The sequence below is a fragment of the Oryzias latipes genome, chromosome 2 (assembly GCF_053564925.1).
Source record: "Oryzias latipes strain Hd-rR chromosome 2, Olatipes_Hd-rR_3.1".
Lineage (NCBI taxonomy): Eukaryota > Metazoa > Chordata > Actinopteri > Beloniformes > Adrianichthyidae > Oryzias > Oryzias latipes.
This window is the reverse complement of record NC_136238.1, coordinates 9,894,325-9,903,601: the sequence shown is the minus strand read 5'-3', so window position 1 is coordinate 9,903,601 and position 9,277 is coordinate 9,894,325. Positions and strand designations below refer to the sequence as shown.

The following is a 9,277-nucleotide window of genomic DNA, read 5'->3' as shown; positions in this document are numbered from 1 at the left end:
CAACATGTGTTCAAGTAACAACTTTGAATGAAAAGTCTATATAACTGCATACACATGCACATTTTGGGCTTCCACATTCAAAACTCTCGCAATCAATCATTGTTAAAGAAGCTTTCAAGTCTGTTGTCAAGCTCTACATAAAAACGCAGGCCCATTGAACACACGTTGTAAGTTAAACTGATTGAAAATTGACTAATTATTGACTGGGATTTGGTAGTGACGAATGATAAGCGTCCTTTTTCATAAAGCATGGAAGTACCCACCATTGAAATGCAGGAAAACATAATAATCGCGGTTTGTGGCCGGCTGGAAGTATTTGATGCCGTAAATCAGAATAGAAAAACCTGGAGTTAGAAGTGCACCGGTTCGACATTTCACGTCAAGACTCTCAGAGTGAACCAAAGCTCATGGAAACAAACCAAGACCACCTTGAAAGATGGATCCCAGAGCAGTTCCAGGTCCCAGAACAGGGTCCGCTTGGAAAATAGATGGTTCTGCAATATATAGTGTTTTAGTAGTAATGGGGGTAGAGAGGTCATTCTGACATAGCCTTAGTATCTTAAAATGTTTTGATTAATGTCCTCCTTTTTTTTTTTTAAGGTTTAAGGTTTTAAGGTTCCTGGACCGGCATCCGCTTGGGTGTATTCAGACAGGCAATTTGTTCCGGAATATCGGGGGAATCGAACTCTGGTTCACTTTAAATCGACCGCATCTGTCCAGTCGGAATACATCCTAAGAAAAAGCAGCAGAGTCCTATTAAGATGAGGCATGAGTTCACTGGAGGATATTTATGACTGATGCGATAATACTTTAAGTAATACTTTGGAGTGACTCAGCTCGGTCAGGATAGAGGACTTGAGAGGAAAATTAATTAGATCTGACCAGCGGCTGAGTAAGTCATTGTCTCTGTTTCTTTTTCTTTTTAGATTCAACATTGTTTTTTACCCAAAAACCAAAAAAGAATTTGTTGGCAAAAAAAAGTTCACCTTAATCTTAAATGTATACAATTTTCTTCTTACCTCAAGTGCTAATCAAGAGTTCTCCTATTTCAAAGTTTTTGTCTTCATTAAAACGTAGCAGAACTATCTCTACATTTTTTTTGGGACTCTTGCCCTTTAATATGCTGGATATAATTTTTAGAACTTGAAAAAATGACTTCTTGCCATTTAAAGCATCTAATTGTCTGGCTAAAACAAATCAAAGATACAGCTGTAGATATTTTCAAAGGCACGTCAATCATATGAATGCATGAGGTGGAACATCCTGTGAATTAAAAAAAAAAAAAAAAAAAAGCTTCCAGGATGAACAAACAACCCATATAGCAACACTACAAAGTGGGAGAGCATCCTTATCCTGACTAAACTAGGTCTCCACCATCATGCTTGAAAGCAAGGAGGAACCCAATGCTCAAAAACTACCAATAAAAAGATTGATCATAATTTACAACTGGAGAAATGTCCAGTAGACACATCAGATCAAAACTTAACATCGGGGAATAAACAATTTTGACAGGACATCTTGTACTAGTAGTATATGTGTAAGAACAAAAAAAAAAGTACTTGCTGACATAATATATTAAAACTGCCCCAAAATCAACAACGTTTGCTTACAGATTGGACATTTTACCGCAGAATGTGTTTTAGGATGAAACAAACAAAACCACTACAAGCACAGAAAAAAAGGTTAAAGGACTACTTCTGTTTTAACTCTAAAAAGAGATCAATGTTTTAACTATTTACCAAAAATAAGGGGAGACAAAGTTATATTGTACAGAAAATAGGATTAAAATGGGAAGAATTACTCATTTAAAATCCTATTCTAAACTCAACCTGAAAAACACTTTTCTCTAGAAATTAACAATCAAATTAACACTCTAAACCAAACCCATACATAGTTTTAACAGGCAGTTAAGGTTATGAATAGAAAAAAGAGGCTTTATTTATTTGTTTGTGTTTTAGATTTGTATTTTTTATCTTTTGAGCACCAGTGTGCATTTCCTGATTGCGAACATTTATTCCGAAAATTATACTAAGATAGCATTTCTTTTAAGTATTTTTTATTCAAATCGTTGTGAATCAGAGCAGAAGCAAACACGTTATCTGGAAAAGCTTTTAGCTGTAGAGTAGAACCTCCAATTGGCAGACAACAAGCTTCCTGCTCCGCTCCATTCTGATTTATCCAGTTGTAGATGACTAGATCCATTTACGCCTTTGTTTTCCTTCTCTGAACTGGTATCTGACCTATGACTCTATGGCTGGATAGCTCCAATATTGCTCACCATTTTTGTTGCACCGGTAATATTAGGTTGGGGGTGTGAGGATCTGTAAGCTAGTGTAAGAGAGTGTAAACAAATTGGTGACAGGAAGGGGGGCAGATTTTCTCTATGTCAACCGTCCCACCCAAAACTAGGAGGTGAATTCCTAATAAACTCCAGCTGCTCAGCAGTAACTATAATAATAATAATACATTTTATTTAGAATGCGCTTTATATTTTGGGTAAAATCTCAAAGCGCAAAGTTCTATGTTCTAGAAAACGACACAAATATATATATTTTTTTAGTTTTGGCTACAAATCCCATAATTGTAATAGAAAGACCAGTGGGAATGTTTTTAAAACAGATCAAGAGAGGATTGGAGTGGGGTTTTAACTGTTGATTGGGTTTTTCTTTCAAAGTATTTAACTGCAAAACTTTTTCAGAAAACTGTTCTAGATCAAAGTTGACCGCACACCCCGAAAAGCAAAGGAAAGGTGGGTGTAATGGAGGACAGTTGTAGCTTTTGGACACAAACACTTTCTTTAAAGGACTGCTGAGGTTTCGAAGCAAGGTCATCTCCCCGTCTTCAGGCTTTCGTTACTCATGCCTTGAAAATATTAGATTGTGGGTGCGTGATAGGGGAATGATGAGGGCTCACTTGTGTGTCAGTGTGCCTACTCATGGGACCAGGGGTTCTTTTAGAGAAAGCCAGCGTTAACTTCAGCGGGCACACACACATGCTCACACAGATAAATCTCTGTCAGGACTTGAAGAGCCTGGGGACACTTTGGAGCTACTATCTGAGCAGAAGGACGGAGGAGGACATGGCAACAGAACTCACCATCCATGACATTTGTTCTTATCAAGGCTAAAGTCTTTTAGGTTGATTGACATAATGAAATGCTTTACTTATGAGGATTCTAAAGTGAAAAAAAGTCCAGCAAAGGAGTTTGACCTTCATTAAATTACAGCAATAAGCTTTTCAGGGCGGAATCCACTGAACCACATCTTCATGCTGCCACAGAAAAAAAACAGAGAACTAATCATTTATGTTATATTTATCATAAATAAGTCCAGGACGGAAAAAGACAATTATCATGGTGAAGTTACAGCTGTTGGTTCAAGTTAGTGGGTAGCTTTGGTTGCTTAAAAACAATCAAATTTATATGAGAACTGGACCGAGTGAGTATGACATTAGGCAAGGCAAGGCAAGTTTATTTGTATAGCACAATTCGTACACAAAGTAATTCAAGGTGCTTCACAAAACAGAAAAATGCATTAAAATCACAATACATCATAGAAATAATCAACATAAAATTCACTTTAAAAGAAAAGGAAGAAAAAAAAAAGATTTAAAAAGAAAGGAAGGAAAGAAAGGTGCAGATAGGACCTTTCAGTCATATACACGGCTAAACAGAAATGTTTTAAGTCTAGATTTGAACATGAACACAGAAGAGGCCTGTCTTACGCCTTCAGGGAGGCTGTTCCAGATTTTAGCTGCAGAATATTGAAACGCTGATTCCCCTTGTTTAGTTCTGACTCTGGGAATCAACAGGCCGGTCCCTGAGGTCCTCAGAGTACGAGATGGTTCATATGGCACTAACATGTCAGAGATGTACTTTGGTGCGTGGCCATGGAGAGACTTGTACACAAGCAGAGCTGCTTTGAAGTCTATTCTTTGAGGTACAGGGAGCCAGTGCAAAGACCTGTGCACAGGACTAATGTGATCATACTTCCTGGTTTTGGTCAGGACTCGAGCAGCAGCATTCTGGATGTACTGAAGCTGTTTTACAGCTCGTTTGGACAGGCCGGTGAGCAGGCCGTTACAGTAGTCTAACCTACTGGAGACAAATGCATGGATAAGTATCTCCAGGTCTGGCTTTGACACTATGTTTTTGATTTTGGCAATGTTTTTCAGATGGTAAAATGCCGCTGATGTTACTGACTTGATATGGCTGTTAAAGTTCAGGTCAGAGTCCATGATTACCCCTAGATTTCTGACTTGATTTGAGGGTTTGAGAGACAGAGAATGAAGGTAGCTGCTGACAATTTCTCTTTGTTTCTGTGGGCCAAAAACAATAACTTCGGTCTTGTCTGAGTTTAGCTGGAGAAAGTTGTTCTGCATCCACGCGCTGATCTGTTGGAGGCAGTGGTTGAGAGAATCCACCGGCCCATATTCACCTGTTGTCAGTGACACATAGATCTGAGTATCATCTGCATAGTTGTGATAAGATATGTTATTACTGCGTATTAACTGCCCTAGTGGCAGCATGTAGAGGTTGAACAGAAGGGGTCCCAGGATCGATCCCTGGGGCACACCACAATTCAAGCCCATGTAGTCTGAGACACAACTCCCAATTTCAACAAAATATTTCCTGTCTTCTAGATAAGACTTGAGCCAACTTAAGGCAGATCCAGAGATGCCAACCCAGTCTTGGAGTCTGTGCAAAAGGATCCCATGATCAACAGTATCAAAGGCAGCGCTCAGGTCAGACAAGACAGAGACTTTTCCATCATCAGTGTTCAGGCGGATGTCATTGGTTACCTTGATAAGAGCAGTTTCTGTGCTATGATGGGGTCTAAAACCTGACTGGAAAACATCAAACGAATTGTTTAATAAGAGAAAGTCAGTGAGCTGTTGGTAGACAACTTTTTCAAGGACTTTTCCTAAAAATGGCAGATTAGAGATAGGTCTGTAATTATTCAGTACAGTGGGATCAAGACCGCTCTTTTTCAGGAGGGGTTTAATGACTGCAGTTTTTAAGGCCTCTGGAAATATTCCAGATTGAAGAGACATGTTAACTATTTGAGTAATTGATGGCAACACACTGTTCAAGACAGACTTTAGAAATCTAGTGGGTAACACATCAAGGCAGCATGTAGACGAGCTCAGACGGGTGATGGTCTCTTGGACAGTTTGGTCAGTGACAGGTACAAAGTGAGTCAGCTTAGAGTGAGTAGGTGGCCGTTCGATAGTTATATGTGTTGTGGAGTTGATGGCTTTTTTAATGCCCTGAACCTTGTCATTGAAAAATACAGCAAACTCATTACATTTAGGTGTACAAACCAATTCTATTGGTAGCTGGGTTGGAGGGTTAGTTAATCTGTTAACTGTTGTGAACAGGATACGAGAGTTGCTGCTGCAACTTCCAATTATTTCAGAGAAGTACCTTTCCCTTGTTCTGCATAAGATCTGGTTATAAGCGTACAACTCCGCCTTATATATTCCATAATGAACCTGGAGTTTTGACTTGCGCCACTTTCGCTCGGCTCTGCGGCACTGTTGTTTCTGTGCCCTGACTAGATCATCATTCCTCCAGGGAGCTTTCTGTCTATGTTTTCTCAATTGAACTTTCATAGGGGCAATGGCATCCAGAACATTCAAGATGCTAGAAGTAACAGAATTCAGCATTTCATCAACATTGGCACCAGAGACGTTTTCAGGGTTTATCATTTCTACAAACTGTGCCCTAGTGCTCTCATTTATTTGTCTCCTTTGGACAACTGCAGGGCCAGGCGGTGGTTTGGGAGCAACAGACAGGTCAAAGAATACACAGAAATGATCAGAGAGGGCGACATCAACCACACTGACATTGTAAATAGTAACCCCCCTTGTGATGAGCAGGTCCAGAGTGTGCCCTCTGCTGTGGGTGGGGCAACTCACATGCTGAATTAGACCAAAGGTTTCAAGGACAGCATTGAGCTCTTTTGCATTTCTGTCATTGACATTATCAACATGAACATTAAAATCACCTGTAATGACTAGACCATCAAAGTCTGTGCACACAACTGAGAGCATTTCAGTGAAATCATCAATAAAACTTTGGCTGTGCTGAGGAGGTTTGTACATAACTATGCAGAGTAAGGGAGGAGTTTGTTTTAACTCAATCTTAAAGGACACATACTCAAATGATGAAAACACACCAAATGATAGTCTGCGGGTTGCAATATTATCTCTAAACAGTGCAGAAACGCCTCCACCCTTTTTATTTTCTCGTATTTCCGATTCATGTTTGTAGTTGGGGGGGGTTGATTCGACTAGAACTATGTTTCCTGTGTTTTTGTCAAGCCATGTTTCAGTTAATAACATAAAATCAAGATTAAAAGAAGAGATAAGATTATTGATTAAAAATGATTTGTTGCATAAAGATCTGACATTGAGTGCAGCAAGTTTGAGATTAGTTTCCTTGGGACTGGTCAAAACCTTCTTGCAAGGGATGTGAACTAGATTTCTTTGATTGGACAGTCTAACTGCCCTTTTTTGCATTCTACGTGGTGCAACTACAGGTATAGCACCAGAAGGAAGCTGTTCATCACAGGGCCCCAGTTTGACATAACCTTTCCTAGGACACTGGGGGCCCGTTTCATCCTAGCTCCGGGGAATAGCACGTCTAGAGGCGCGCAGGAGAGGTTGAGTTGAGGGTAGTTTGGGTGATGGACCGGGAGGAGTGGGAGCTGGACGGGATTTGGGTGAACGACGGAGGGGGCGTGTTGGAGGGGGTTTGGATGAAGGCCGTGTTGGAGGGACTTTGGGTGAAGGATGAGGAGGGGGCGCTGGAGGGGTAGGAGAGCTCCTGTGTGGTGTGAGGCTCACAGGTGTTAGGGGAGCCATCTTAATTCCTGACTTGATGAGGCTATCAAAATGGCTAGGTAGGGCCATGGGTGAAAGTGGGGGGGACGAAAAGGAAAGTGAGTCTTCACTGGGAGTAGACGTAGCAGGGGGCGCCCACAGCTGGTCAGATGGTGGAATTTCTGGGGCCAAATCTGGTGGTTGTTGTTGTGGTTCTGCAGCTGGGTCCTTAGCTGGCGGTAGTTGTTGTGGTGCTGGTGCAGGTGAGTCCTTAGATGGAGGTGGTTGCTTTAATGCTGGTGGAGCTGAGTCATTAGGTGGAGGTGGTTGTGGTGCTGGTGCTGCCGGATCCAAGTCATTGACCGGTGTTGGTGGAGGTAGTTGTTGTTGCCGTTGTGCTGTGGTTCCTGGGACACTGGCTCGGTCCTTCCTTACTGCCTTTTCAGGGCCTTGGCCTCTATGCCCCAGAGCGTGGAGGAGGTTCTTCACTAACTCTCTTGCTCCACCTCTGTTCAGGTGTGGGCCTCTTCCCATGAAAAGGTCCTTTCGCTTCCAGAATGTATTGAAGTTCTCAATGTAATGCAATCCTCTGGAAGCACACTCTCTGGAGAGCCAATTGTTCAGCTGAAACAGACGGCTGAACTTGAGTGACACCCCATCGATGTTAGGAAGAGGTCCGCTGATGAATGCTTCAACCTCTACTTTGTCGATCTCTTCAAATAACTTGATGAAGTCTTTTTTCAAACGTTCGGACTGTTCTTTTCTGATATCGACAGCACCTACATGGATGATTATTCGTTTAACTCCTTGGTACAAGACTTTAGATAAGAGTCCTGTAATCACTGGAACAGTAGAACTTGGGCAACATAAAGTTTGAATTCTTCTGTGGCTGACTCCACTGATAGCGCCATCTCCAAGCAGCAGCGTATCTCTGACCTTGACGTTTGGCACAGATTTTCTTTCTGCCTGTTCTTTGTTGCCAACATTATGACTCCTATTCTGTGGTCCAATTTCACTGTGTTCTTCAATATCACATTGTGTTAGGGGTAAAAATCTGTTTGTGAGCTTTATTTCGGATGTTCTGTCATCTTTACGCTTTGGCTTAACACAGAGTTCCTCCGCACAAAGTTTTGGAAAGGACACAACATCACTCAGGTCTATGTCACTGTTATTCTTCTCGTTTGTGGTAAGAGCAGGCTTCTTACCACCCGATGTTACTGGAAGGGTCTTGTGAAGTCCATTTTCAGTTTCCAAAGTAAATATCCGTGTTTGTAGCTCTTTTATTTCTTGTTGGTAGATCCGACAGCGTTCACAGTGGGAGTTTGTTTTTCTTCCTCTTCCGGACATGTCGCTGGCTTGTCAAAAATATTGATTTGTATAGGTAGAAGTCACAAAAAAGGATGACCAGTCTGATATTCCAGGATGTGTGGAAGAAGTAAAATGATTAAAAATGATTAATTAAATGATTAAAAAGCAAATAAAGCAGGAAGCAGCAGGAGCAGGGAAAAAAGCGTCTGCACTCTTTTGCAGGGGGAGGAGATTACCATTGACTGTATTTGAGAACTGGACTGAACAACCCCTACCCACTCGCATTCGATATTGGAAGTACTAACTGATCCCAAAAAAACGAAATCCTATAGACTTCTGTTACATTACTTAGAATGGCCATTCTTGCTCTACTACCATATGCTAATTCTATTTTTTTTCACAATATTTGTTCTGTAGCGTAAGTTATTCAAGCTATAAACTGACAAATGGGATGCCTCAATAAAAGTAGATGGCCTGGCATCAATCCAAGCATTTAATTTATTCTCCCAAGCCCACCTTTAGTAGAAAGGGTGTGACCTTCTAACATGTTCACGGCTAATTGAAGAGAGTGGTTGCCGTAGAAATGTAAACAGACCAATCACAGCTTATTAAGGACATTTGTTCCCAACATGGCGATGCCGTATCCCAGCAAAATGGTTACTGAATTGACTTAATTTGGTTGGAACCAGGAGTATGGCATTTTCTATGGTTGACATTACATTTGCTCAGTCCAGTTCTCTTATACAGTCAATGGACATCACCCATATAAAATGGGTCACTTTAGGCTCCAATGAAATTAGGCAATGTCAGTTGAAGCTTTTTCACAATATGGCGTTGTCAATAATAGTTAGTCCAAATTTGTCTGGATCATTATTTGTATAACAACCATGCTTGTTGGAAGTTTGCACCACTTAATGTAAAAGCGGGCTACACAAAATCTGTAAATCAAATATTTTAAATGTTCAACAAGAGACCACATGCTTTTATTGAGGCTTCTGAATGACCCGTTTATACCTTGCACTACAGAAAACATATCTTGAAAAAAGAGGGATAAGCCAGAACAAATATAGAGCAAGATTTTGGGTGTGTGTGTGTCTAACAAATAGAATGAATGGGTAACAGTTGTTTATTTCTCTATAGAAGT

General features: G+C 40.8%; 1 long non-coding RNA gene across 1 annotated transcript; it reads left to right on the top strand.

Annotated features, from left to right (window-relative positions):
* Positions 1-3,828: 3,828 nt before the first annotated feature.
* On the top strand, positions 3,829-8,323 carry LOC144990116 (uncharacterized). The gene is made up of 2 exons (XR_013654069.1): positions 3,829-7,106; positions 7,149-8,323. It is a non-coding gene; the product is annotated as an uncharacterized LOC144990116 (long non-coding RNA).
* Positions 8,324-9,277: the final 954 nt, after the last annotated feature.